Genomic DNA, 13,705 nt, shown 5'->3' with positions numbered 1-13,705 from the left:
ATACTAGGTTTACTGGTGTGGATTTAACCATTTGAGTCCCCAGAAGTCACAGAGGTTCCAGGCTCACTGAAAGTGCTGCCACAAGGGATTCAAAGGCATCAATAGTGTCAATTTGAAGGTACAACGGCTAGCTTCAAGAGGAAGAATAAGTAAGAGGACACAGTTTATGGTTCAGAAGTTTTAACTTTTGACAAACTGTGAAACTTCTTGTCGTTCACGACGGCACCGGTCTGGAAGGCTTTTTAACGATCACGTTCAAAGAAAAACTGTCCCACAGCCACCTTGTAGGAGTAAGTTCTTCTTTTCTGACAACAGTGCAGTATATGGCTATGGTGTGGACATAATAGTAGGAGACAGTAAGTGATAACACCTTGTACCTTAAAGTTCTTTTTTACACCTCAAATTGACCTGTGGATGTTTCTGAAAGTCACCTCCATAAACAAACCAATTTTGCATGCTGTCTGGACATTATTTACAATGGTATTAAAGTGCAGTAATGGCAAATTGTTTTAATTAAGATTTAAAGGTATTGTTAACTGTGGGGTAATCTTACTGTGGTTTGCATTAAAGCTCATGTTCCTTATACTTGTCATCAGAGGTGGAAAAAGTACATATTGTACTAAAGTAAAAGTTCAGTTATTCTGGTTAAAAATTACTTAAATAAAAGTAAAAGTACGGGTCTATGAATCTACTCAAGTAAAAGTAAAATATTTACTTTAAAGTTTCCTGTAAATACTTAGAAGCTACTCAGGAGTTGTACAGTAAATACAATCTAATAGTAACTCTTACTCATTATACATCCCTGTGGAATACCTGAAGTCACAGGCGGAAACTCTTAACTCAGTGGATAACTTCACTCATGTTGCGAATGGGTCGCACTTCAAAACTTAAACTAACGCTGGTGGATCAACACTGTCGAATAACGCCCATGACCAGTTCCCTCAGAATGAGTTAAAATCAACTCTGAAATGTTTACCAGAGCTATCAGCACTCAAGTTCTTGCTGTTTACAACAGCTGCTTTGCTACCGTGTAGTCAGAGGTGGAAAAAATAAGAGTATTGTAATTAAGTAAAAGTACAGTTACTCGGGTAAAAGAAGTACAAATTTCAAACAGGTACAGACTGAAAAACTACTCAAATGCAGTAATTTGAGTAAATGTACTTAGTTACTCCCCCTCAACACCCCCGCTTGTCAATTTATTCAAAACAGGACTGCTGAGAGGTCCAATATAATAAAAAGTGAGCTCTAAAGGCTGTTTACAATACCATTACTACAACATTTGACTTTTCATTCTTAAGAAATCATTAAGGAGGGACCTAAATACTTGAGTGACGTTGATACACACACACACACACACACACACACCTTCCTCCACTTCTAGTGTAGGAGTGTAGAGTCGGTCTGTGTTTACAGAGAGCTGGTGTGTTCCAGGTAACCTTACCCCGGTCAGGGTCCACCCTCCACCCCCAGAGAAGAGGGAGAGGCTGGTCCTGCTCCGTCCAAAGAGGTTGGCTGTTGCTAAGCTGCACTGAGACCCCTCCTTGTTATTGGCTGCAGAAGTCTGAGGGGAAAAAGAGAGGGGTGAAGGAAGAAAAGGGGCAATGAGTGTAATGGAAAAGTAGTCCATGTAATCTGATGGAGAGGACGATAGGAGGAGGAGGAGAGGGAGGGCCTGGTAGGCTAATACAAGAAACAATCGAGGCAAGATTACAATATGTACTGCCAGGAGACTGAACAATAACAAAGTGGACTGGCAGAGGCTTTAACCCGAACTAGACTGGTACTGTTGATCCTTTTCATGTAATAATGACTGCACATTCTTTTCATTATATTCTTACAACATTTCTTCAGCAGACAAAATGGTCTCAAACTCAGGGACAGAGCAAACACTGATACAGACACGTAGAGACACACTGGCCCTGATTCCTGAACTAATTCTGTCACTCCCTGCTGCTGCAAGGCTGCCAGGAGATCCCATCCTACAGAAAAGTTGACTTGATCCCACAGAAATGCATTATCTTTGCATTATGTTTAGACGAAATGTGTGTATTGTTGGCCACGACATATTAAACCACTAAAAACCTAAGACCACAACGGCCTTTACATATAGCCTAATTAGGGTTTTATGTAAATAGCAGTATGCATTTAACTGTATTCTAAATTAATCTTAATCCAAATTCACATTGTTGTAATTTTTCTATGCACCAGCTTGATGTGTAGTTTGAATTTAGCATTGCACAGCTTAGATTTTATTCTGTAATCAATGCCACAATCCATTCAAATAAAAAGTCACAAAGCAGTTATTTGGCTGTTTACCTTCAGTGTTAGCATCATTAACAGTCACTAACTGTTATTACTGACATTAGCTTAGCATCAGTGTGGACCAACGTTGTCTATTTTAGGCTGTGAGAGGAATTAGGTGCTAAATGTAGGCTGGGCCAATCAGCTTTAGTCCTGATTCAATTTTATCATGATTCTTGGGTGATGAATCAATTTGTATTGTGATTCTGATGTGTTGCAAAACAACAAGTTGTGGTTCTATAGTTTTGATCACAACCGTTATCTTTGATTTTTAAAAGAGAAAAAAGTCAAATCAGTTAAGAGGCACAATGATGGATTTCTGCCCAAGTCTAATATGCTGATATAGTTATAAATCAATTTTAGCTGATACTGCTGCCAGAATATAAATTCAATTCAGCCCTAAAACTTCAGTCCTTAAAACAAACTTTAAAGTTTAAGGAAAGACGATAACCAAAGAAAAAGGCTTCAAGGGTCATAGATGTTTTTTATTCCAACATAAAACTCCACCAACTTACAGCTGTGCATAGAGCCAACAATTGCAGCCAATACAGGCAGATATTTATCTCTGAGATATTGATTATATATAGATATGTGCAGATATGCTCCTGTTGATCACAAAAAGAGTTTGTAGAAGTGACTCACCCACTAACAGCACATCTTGAACTGAGTAGTCATGTTAATCTAACCACAAGATTTAATTTGTAATGCATATCACCGTCATTTAAAGCCTGTTCATGACAAAATGAGGGAGAAAAGCTGTTGAAGAGGCACCACTAGTATCTTAGCTCATGGCTAATTCACCCTCATTCATTCTCATCACTAGCGGCCTCACTAACGCTGCGAGTAGCAACACCAATCCATGAAAACAGAACCACAGAAATGAGGTACAGGTTGGATGTGCAACACAATGAATCATTAAAACACTTGGCATTAAAAAATGTCAAACTACTGGAAATATTGACAACTTGGATAGCAATTCAAGGCCCTACATAGGTTTATTCAACCTGCTCAAATAAAAAAAATCTTAAAAAGTCAACAAACCTGAAACCTCCTGTAAAGTTACGGTTGAGTCACTGCCATTAATCAACAATCAAATGTTAGGGCTATGTTGTAATAGAGCTTTATTGTGTTGTAAAGTACTGACTGATTGTCAGTGTTACAAAATCTCAGTGGTAAAAGTTGGAGCTCATTTTTATGACAGATAAAGGCGTGGTTGTATAAAATAAGGCGGTGTAATAATTTTATGGTGCAATTTGCACCTTTTTTTACAGCGTAATGTTGTGGTCACAGAACACAAACTTACATGACTCTCCTGGAGCCAAACTGTGATTCAATACAGTGATTGCATAATTCAAGTGGGCAACCACACACCACTAACACCCTGCAGCTAAAGCTCCCCTTTGGAAATAACTGTGGTCTATGAACACGGCTGATTGAGCAATCCACTGGCCCAGTAAAGAAAACTACATGACTTCATGTCCATCACAATGATATGGGAAAGGGAGAGTGACACACTGAACAATGGTGACCACACTGGCTGGAATCACACCATTTCTCCTGCATTGAAAAGATATCCGTCTCACCTTTAACGTACTTTAATGTCAATAACAGGAAGAGGATTTCAATGTTTCTGCCAGTCATTTAGAAACCAAACCTGGTTGAATCTAATATTTTGAAATAAGAATTTCAAAGCAAGTTTCTAAACAAATGAGCCTTGCACAGATTACAGATTCTCATTTCTACTCAGCTCCTTCTCAAACCCAACTTTTTAAAATTTCTCATTCAAAACTTAAGATAAGTTCATAACTTTTACATTTGTACCCTGTAAACATTCATCTCTCATCTTTAGACACACTCCTCGAGCACAGTGCGGAAAGGTGGTGGCCCAGGATTCACTTTGGGTCCAATTTTTACTAGCGGTAGGAATCTCACGATTCTATTCGATTAAGATTCATAGGACTATGATTCGATCCTTAATCGATTATTGATGCATGTTGATGCATTTGGTTTTTGTTTTACATTTCTGTTGCTCTCACTGCATCAAACATAACAAAAACATTACATTTGTGTTTAGAAAAAGAGAAATTAAGGTTCCACTGTCCTCTAATGGGAGATGTGTATAAACTGGACATTTACAATTGCGCAGAACCAAAGGTAGAAGCATTCTTTCCTTGTAACATATCAGAAATTACAAACACAAAAATGTCCTTTTCAACAGATGAACTGGTTATCTAAATCGGGTTATTAAGCACTGGGTGTCAGAGTTCCACCTTTTTTTTTCTGCTATTCCACAGTATTAGATATCTAAATTATCAATGATCAATTATTGGATACTTATAAATCATATCCGAATCTTCAACCTCCACATCCCAAAGCATCGAAGAATTGATTTTTTTCTCCCAATTTGTCAGAGTCTGCCATGAAGCTAAACAACCTGACAAGCCACCACACCACCATGCAAAACATTAAAAACACAGAACCATCTGTACAATAATCTTTGATTTTATGTTTGATTTGTTCTGTACACTGTAAAAAAAATTCCGTTAAATTTACGGTAAAACGCTGGCAGCTGTGGTTACCAGAGATTTACTGTAAAAATTACGGTGAGAATGTATGAGAAAAAACGGTGTTTTCATTCTACAACTGTAAATATTACAGTTCAAACCTGTTTTTTTTAAACTGTAAATTTCTGTTAAAAAAAATACAATATTGTAACCATTTATACAAGGATTTGCTGTAAAAATAACAGTTATACTGTAACCATATTTACAGTAATTTGCTGTACAACTTACTGTAATTTGATGTAGAAGTTACAGCTCTATTACAACATTTTCTACAGGGATTGGCTGTAAAAATAACGATAATGAAACGAACCTGTTTACGGTAAATTACTGTAAAAACACCAGAAATCCTGTAAACCTAAATACAATCTATCTCAGTAATAAAAACAGTAGACCCGTATAATGTTAAACGGTATTTTATTATAACTACTTAAATTTTACAGTAAATTACTGGCAGCTGTGGTTACCAGCAATTTACCGTAAAAAATACAGTACAAAACATGAGAAATTACAGCTGATATTTGCAGATTTTACGGTAGTAGCAAAATACTGCCCAACTTTAAATTTTACAGTAAATTACTGGCAGCTGTGGTTACCAGAAATTTACTGTAAAAAATACAGGACAAAACATGAGAAATTACAGCTGATGTTTGCAGATTTTACAGTAGTAGCTTAATACTGCCTTACTTTAAATTTTACTGTAAATTACCAGCAGCTGTGGTTGCCAGAAATTTACTGTAAAAAATACAGTACAAAACATGTGAAATTTCAGTTAATTTGCTAGATTTTTGCAGTAGTGCCCTAATACTCCTACTTTTAACAAAAGATTCAAGCTCTCTGATAAACAATAAGAAACTCTGCAGTTATATGTTTGCAATAAAAAACCTTTCAACACATGTGATAACTTGTCTGTATACTCACAAAGCAGTTTAGATCTTGGAAAAAAAAAGCTTGTGTCCATATGTACGACAGGTAGTCCTTGGTGTAATGCATGAAGATGAAACAAAGTCATTTGCCCCTAAATGATTCAAGAGTAATGAGTCCAGTCTTGACTGAAGAAGGCCTTCCACTTGGGAAGCTTCACGTGGCCAAGAAACTTCATCTTCTTGAAGACTTGAGCACAGTTCATCAGGTGTTCTACTTTGGACTGGCTCCATCCTCTCTGCAGGAAGTACATATACAAAACAAAGTTAGAGTGATTCAGTGCTTCAGTTTAATGCCTACACAGATGTAAATTTGAGAAAACTAGGCTCTAATAAGCCATGCTTACAATCAGCACAACAGAATAAAATAAACAGTGTGTACAGTACATACAGATCGCTTCTATAATAGAATATGGTGAAGAAACGCAAATGTACCCACAAGTGCCAGCTATTAAGTCAGCAATCACCTAACAACAGCCAATTACTTTTTCCGTTATTGATTATAATGAGACAGTTATGACATATTAATTGCAATTTGCTTTTCCTTTATAGTTTAGAGCTGTGGTGCCCAGGCTTGTATCCACTGAGCTCCCCCCTCCTTCACATATCCAAGAAGATATGGACCCACACAAAAAAGTGACATAGCTATTGCTGTAAAAACTAAACATAAATTTGAATTGATGTCATTATTTAAAGCAGTTTTAATTTTGGCAGATATTTTTAATTTTAGTCTTAGTTTTAGTCTTTAAGTGAAATGAATTGTAGTTTCAGTCACATTTTAGTAATTTCTGTCCATTTAGTTTTAGTCCATAAAAGTCCTCACATTTTAGGTTTTACTTTTAGTCCAAGCATTTATTGTCTTGCTTAAATCTGGTACCAAGTCATAGTAGGATGTTCTCTGCACCCTGCCAAACCTGGGGTCCCTGCTTTCTACAGCTGAGAGACAGAAGAGCTACAGCTGCATTGTTTTTTGACAGAATTACCCACAGTGGAGAGATATCATGGATTTTGAATGTCCGACGAAAACTACATTACATTCTAGTCAAAAACTAAACTTAGTTTTTGTCAGTTTTAGTCATCACAGATCTATTTTTGTTAGTCTAGTTTTTGTCATGGAAAACAAAGCTGTCGATGAACATTTTTAGTCATAGTTTTAGTCGATTTAAATTAACACTGGTTTAAAGCTACACACCATAGCCCAAACCACAAGTGTTAGCAAAAGACCTTGGTATGAACCATTCATAAGGGTTATATTGTGATTTTAGGTAGTTGAACCACAAGATAAATATTTGCAAACTATGCTCTTTATTTATATATTTACCTGTAAGACCACCCAAATAAATATAGAATTTGCTTTTACATGTCAATATAATATATAATTTTATATATAATTTCTATATAATTTCCCTTCGGGGCTGAATAAAGTTATTATTGTATTGTATTAGGGTAAGCCTACCCATTAAGCCCAGGCACCATTTAAGCCCACTTGCGACTTTGAAGTCAATTTAAAAAAAAAAAAGAAGAGGGGCCTGTCTTATGCTATACATTATTTTGTCCAATCACACAATTTCTTAATTATATGTCAGTTTTTGTTTGACACCAATCACATTTGTAGATATTGAAAAAGGCCCGCCTACATTTGTGCAGTCTCAAGGAGGCTCAGATAAAGTCGCCTCAAAACTTTGGTGTTTTGGGACCCCTCAGAAAGAACCTCTTTTCAACCATTTTCAGCCACTGACTTGTTAAGTACATTCACATTATGTAATTTGAGAGATTATTGATTTGTTTTTTTGTGTATAAACAGGTATTTTTTTTGTAATTTCTTACTATTTAGTTTTATGTGAAAAGATGAGTCATGCTAGCTAGCGTAGCAAGCTAATCACTAGTCAATACATGTAGCCCTACTGATAGATACACTGCTTAATGATTAAAAATGATAAGTACACAAACTAAGTGTTTTCTGATTCATTTTACATAAATCTTACATAAAACTTTGAACAAGAATTCCTTGATAATTCAGAAAGTTTGGCAGAAGAGGAATAACTGTGATGGCAAGTTTTGCAGCATATTTAGCCTACAGGCATTTCTTTAAACATTTGTTTAACTTTGGTGAGAACATATTATCTTCATTTCCCTGGTAGTCACTGTAGTACCATTTAAGCCCAGTGTGTTCCATTTAAGCCCATCTGATGTGTTTCAATAGAAAAAAATGAAATTTTGAGGTTTGATAGCTTTTCGCTGTAATCCTGTGTTGGATGTTGTTATACTAACTTCATTAACACGAGTACATCACAGATCACACACTGACCAGAAGAATTGTTATGTCAGTTAATTTTGCATAATTATTTGTTTATAGTGAGAAAATGCCAACAAAAAGAGGAATTACAGCAACTGTCCTAAAATCATCATTGTTACAGCCAAACATTAAATCCAAGTTCAATAAGATATTGTTGATTCACTGTAATGTCATTTAATACTTTTAAAAACAAACACATTTTTTTTATTTTGTCAATATTGAATCAAATTTTGTCAATATTAAATAAAATGTTCAATGAAATGTTAAATACTGAAGCCAATGAAAATTAGGTTTAGGCCTACTTAGTCATGTTTGTGGTGGTCCATTGTTACAAGCCAAACATTAAATCCAAGTTCAAAAAATAAATTGTGTTTAACATGTATAACATGTTACTGAATTAATATATGTTTACTACTTGAAAAATGTAATAATTTTTAAAATTTCTGTCAATAAACGTGGTTGTGGGCTTATTTGGAACACACGTGGGCTTAAATGGTACTTAGGTACCAATTAAGCCCATGCCAGACTTTTGACTTTATTCATAACATTTCTTTAATTTGTTCTCTAAAATATGCATAAGTAAATAAATATACCTTCAAATGAGGGATTAATCCTTCATTCTTACAAATGATCATGTTTATAAACCATCTTAGTATCTATGAAAAATATGTGAACTTAGATTTTGGTGGGCCTAATGGGTACACTTACCCTAAATGCTTTGGGGTACAAAAGGATTTTGCTGTAACAAAGATGATGGGTGCTGAATTTTAAATCAATCATAATGAAAACATATGACTCACACAGAAAACTGTATTGGCCCCCATATGGTGTGATCATCAGAACACTGAGAACAAGCTGGACAAAGCAGTGGCATGGCAGTATTCTGGGTATTTCTACATGACCAGATTAATGCAGTGCTTGGTGTAAACTACATAAAATAAACATAAAATGGCTTCATGTTGCTTAAAGAAAGATTAATCTAAAGAATTTATTGAGGTATGTACAAATGCTGTGCAAGGCTTACCATTATTTTTCCTTGATAACTGGCGTCTTTTTAGAAGAGTGGAATACCGGAGACAGTATGAAGTAATGGAGTCCTAGTCACCACTAGCAGAAGAAACAGGACCTTAAAAAAGAGTAAGGAAAAATAGAAAGACAAGGTAAAGCACCAAATCATGTCAACTTAGAAGTTTTGAACACTTATGTATGCACTGATTGCAAAGTACTATCCAATTTTTGAATTCACTCAAAAAAGGAGGGGACCCAATCTCTTCTTGTCCCGTGAGCTGAATGTCTTGTCACATCCCTTGTGTTTTGTGGCAGAAGCTACAGCAGACACAAAATGCAGACATACATGTAGAGTGATCCAGCTGTTAAGCAGTTATCAGACGGGTGTTGCTGTGTTTATATGTTCTTCTAAAATCAACACTAAGCTGTGACTGGTGCTACCCTCTCCACTTAGAGTGTGTGTTGATCCCACAGCTCTGTAAGTCATCTTGCTTGCCCTTGCGCTTTTTCTGCTCACAACAGTTTTGGTTTAGAAAAAAATGCTGCACATCTATTTCTTTTTTGTTTTTTAAATTTGAAAATTTGGATACTATCAAACCTAAAAATCTGAACCAGAATCTTTATTGTCATTGTACACAAGTACAACGAAATTTTGCACAGTTCCATTCAGTGCAATTATTATTACCTCTGCCAAGGAGGTTATGTGATCGGCAGGGTTTGTTTGTTGGCAACATAACCCAAAAAGTTATGGATAGATTCTGATGAAATTTTCAGGGAATGTCAGAAATGGCAAAAGGAAGAACTGATTTGATTTTGGGACTGATCCAGATCATCGTCTGGATCTAGGAATTTTTAAAGGACTCTTCACTATTGGGAGATAGGGCTAATGGCGGAGGTCTGCGCTCTCTGAGTGCTTTTCTAGTTTATTATTGCAACTGCTCTGGGATATGTGCTGTTTTTCAGTCTGTTAGTTTTGGCTCTTATTGTCCTGAACCGTCTTCCTCAGGATAGCAGTTGTTACAGGTGACAATAACACAGTTATAAAAATAACTGATATTGTATCATATGATGCACACGGCTGGAAGGAAATAAAACATTTTGCCAGCATTACACTATACCATATAACTACCTCTAAAGAGGAAAAATTATTACCTCTGTAGGAACTCCTGAGTGGATCCCAATGCTGGTCAATGCATAGCATGAGCTGCCTTGAAGCCTAGCAAGAGGCTCCTGGGAGGATGATAAAAGTAGAAAAGAATTACAAGCAAATCATCCATTACCATCCAAATGAGTCTTTAAAGTGTTTCTGAGATCCACTTACTACAAAAACAATACATGGGGCAGGCTTTCCACTGGTACCCCATCTGGCAAGAATGTTTCAACAAGGCAAAAGAGGTTGTCTTCTTTTTTGTCGAAACAGGAGAGAAGCCCTTTATGTCCTCTGAGCAGCCCTCCAACTGTCCTCTCTGAATCTTGAGCTTTGTGGCATCCTGCAAAAATCAAGTGAGCTATTAAATCTTTAGTGCCATGACACTGACGTGCACATATCCCCATTGTGCATTTAGGAGGTGCTGGAGCCAACAGGTAGTGCCCAGGACCACCACAGTCCACCACCACACTATCCCCTTATTCCTGGGGCCGCTACTGCAAATGTGAATATGGGCGAAACTTCCGGTGCCAAAACGGAAGTAGGCTACATTAAATACATGTATTCTAGTACAGCAACTAACTATAGATGCTAACAAAGAACGACAGTTGTTTCAATAGGAATTCTTCTGGAATTTGTAAATATTTATATTTTTGTTATCACATGTTCACATTGTTTGTATTATAAGCTGTAGATAAGTAAATAAGGTGGATACCACATTATTCCTGGGGGTCTACTGTAGCTATGAATGGAAGTGGAACTTCCAGTACAGTAACAATAATAGCAAAAACATGATTTTTCCAAAGGCTTACTAAAGTGATTTAGTGTCAACAGTGGTTGTTCTGAAAAAAATAAATATTTGCGGTAATAAATACTGCTTCATTTTTGTTAAATCAATGAGCTGAAATGTTTTAATCATATTTTCTGTAATGCTCAGTACCTGTTGCTATGTTCATGGTACTAATATTATGACAAAGTTAAATATGTCTCTCACAACATGCTGTCCACTGTCTAAATGCATCGGGATGTGATTCTTTTAGTATTAATTTATCATTAATTCTTAATACAAAACTTGACATTTACCAAACTGAAGAGCTGGCAACTTGAGTCATGGATAATTTTATAAATATAATTCCCATATTTAAGAGGGATTAGTTTGTAAAATGAGAATTTCAGCAACTCCACAAACTAGAAATGTATCTTTTTATACCGATATAAAGCTACTAAAGTTAGCTAAATATGCCCTTGTAGGTTATCTAAAGTAATGTCATCAATTTGAACTCTCCAGTAGAGGCTAGAGAAATAATAATAATATTATCCCGTCTGAGGTGAAGCAGTCTAACTTTATGTAGTTTAGTATTAAAATTGCTTTAATAGTCACGTTTAGCATCTCGTTTCTATGCAAAGTCCCATTTAGATAGAACGGAGCGGAAGTTGCGCCCATATTCATGGAGGGGTAGGAATAAGCTGGAAAGCCTACCTCAGGGGACTCTGAACACAGATATGAATATGACTCTGAAGGGGAAAAATCCTTCACCTTAGGTCGTTCTGAAGCAGCAGTGCTGCGGCGGGACTCTCACTTTTTGGCTAGGGGACATCACGGTCCTCACGGTCACTCCCACCTCATCTGGAAAACTCCGTCCTTTTTCTTTCCCTCTTCCCAGTGTTCCCAGTATCCAACCGCCCATTTTTTGTGCATTTTTCAAAAGTCTGAAGTGGGCGGAGTTAGCTCTGAGCTTGGGGTTCACTTATGGTCCCCAACACAGCAAGTGTTAAACGTTCTCCACGCTAAAATGACAGCAAAAAATACATATCAAACAGCAATGTTGGCTGGTCTAGAATTGAAACAAAATGCCTCCTGACCCATTTAACTTCTACCTATAAACACGTGGTGTTACTGAATGAAAAGAACTCAAGAAATATTTGACACTACGACAAAAGAAGTTCTACATACCTTACCAATAGCTCGTAGGCTGATGCTCCGGGTGACGTCGAATTAATACACGCCAATGTCCTGCTTTGTATTCCATCTTCGTTTGCAGCTCGCTTCTACGAGCTGACAGCAACTTTATGAAATATTTCCGCGCACACGAGACCACAGAAGACACGAAAACGCTGTAGTTTACCAGGCAGCCGTTGGCGGTTTGATTTTCCAACGAACCACACACGCATGCGTATAAGGGCCTTCTTTCCCCGCGCCTGCGCGAAACCGTATTCGCGCATGGCAATTGACTGCAACCACAGTGCGCAAACGCATTTGGAGAAAGCAGCACTGTTAGTGTACATGGAGGAGGTGCCTGGAAACTGTTCACTCTGGAGCTCGTTTCAATTTGTTCCATTTTTAAACACCCAAATCGCTGTTCTAGTACAGACAGAATAGAAATCGTTCCTGTGTAGACAGGGTTGAATGGCGACGGGAAACAGTTTTTCAATTAAGAATTTTTTTTCCCTTAGAAATCAATTTGATAGACTATATGCACAGTTCCCATTCATTTTTAAAACTGATTATGGAGGGTTTCTTGTCATTCTATTTGCATTCATGTTTAAGTTGTTTAACCAGTAAAAATAACTATTGTATTTATATAATGTATATACTATATATTCAACTGTATTATATACATATTATATATACAGTATGTATCTCTCTCTCTCTCTCTTTATGTATATATAAAATAGTTCTTTCCAATTACCTTGTTATATTTCCTATCGGTAATATGTGTCATCCAATTTCAGTTCTGAAAGATTGACTGAAACATTAAAGTACATCAATGTATTTTGTGTTAGATGCATTAAAGGAAGTGGAATGGCTTTACAAATGCAATGGCATTCTTTGTGAGAGCAATTAACATCATTCTTTTCCAATAAATCAGTTAAACTAAAATAATTGACCACTTTCATCCATCAAATTAAGAACAAACAAAATGATTTTTGGTACCATTCTTGGTTTCAATAAGGTTTTCATATTAACTGTAACTGTCCGCTTATTTCACAAGGCAGCATCATGTGGTGTAGCACTGAGAAACAAATGTGGACATAACAACAAATTGGTGCTTGTTCACAGGTTTTGCAGGTTGACAGGTTTTTACTGTATTTTCTACAGAACTTTCCTGATCATGCAGTATTTTTAACCTCTTGTCCCTGCTAAAATTACGGTATGTGATTGCAATTTTTTTCACAGATTTTTACTGTGAATTTAAATGTACATGAGAGAAAAGTCTGTAATTTTAACAAAATACTACTGTAATTTTTAGAGTAATTGCCCGTCTTGAAGATTACAGTATTTTTCCTTTATTTTCACAATCTTCTTTCGTTTAAACGGTACAATTTTGTAATTATTACGTACTTTAATTGTAAAAATTTATGTTTCATACCGTTGCTTGATTTACAGCAATTCTGTGTATTTTATACAGTAATATATGTTTATTTGTTTTACGGTCTTTTACTGTTGCTATTTGACAGTCTTTTGCCG

The 13,705-nt window shown here is 36.2% G+C and overlaps 1 protein-coding gene across 2 annotated transcripts in view; it reads right to left on the bottom strand.

Moving 5' to 3' along the window:
• Window positions 1–13,705, bottom strand: part of LOC121508895 (microtubule-associated tumor suppressor 1 homolog) — a 129,248-nt gene that overhangs the window by 100,377 nt on the left and 15,166 nt on the right. Inside the window, exon 2 of one of the 2 annotated variants that reach the window (XM_041786028.1) lies at window positions 1,442–1,561. The exons of the other annotated variant lie outside the window; for it this stretch is intronic. The gene's annotated coding sequence lies outside the window, so the exon portion shown is untranslated. The remainder of the gene's footprint in view (window positions 1–1,441; window positions 1,562–13,705) is intronic. 2 annotated transcript variants of the gene reach the window in all.

Source organism: Cheilinus undulatus, linkage group 4, assembly GCF_018320785.1.
Source record: "Cheilinus undulatus linkage group 4, ASM1832078v1, whole genome shotgun sequence".
NCBI classification, from domain to species: domain Eukaryota; kingdom Metazoa; phylum Chordata; class Actinopteri; order Labriformes; family Labridae; genus Cheilinus; species Cheilinus undulatus.
This window is presented reverse-complemented; position numbering and strand designations above follow the sequence as displayed.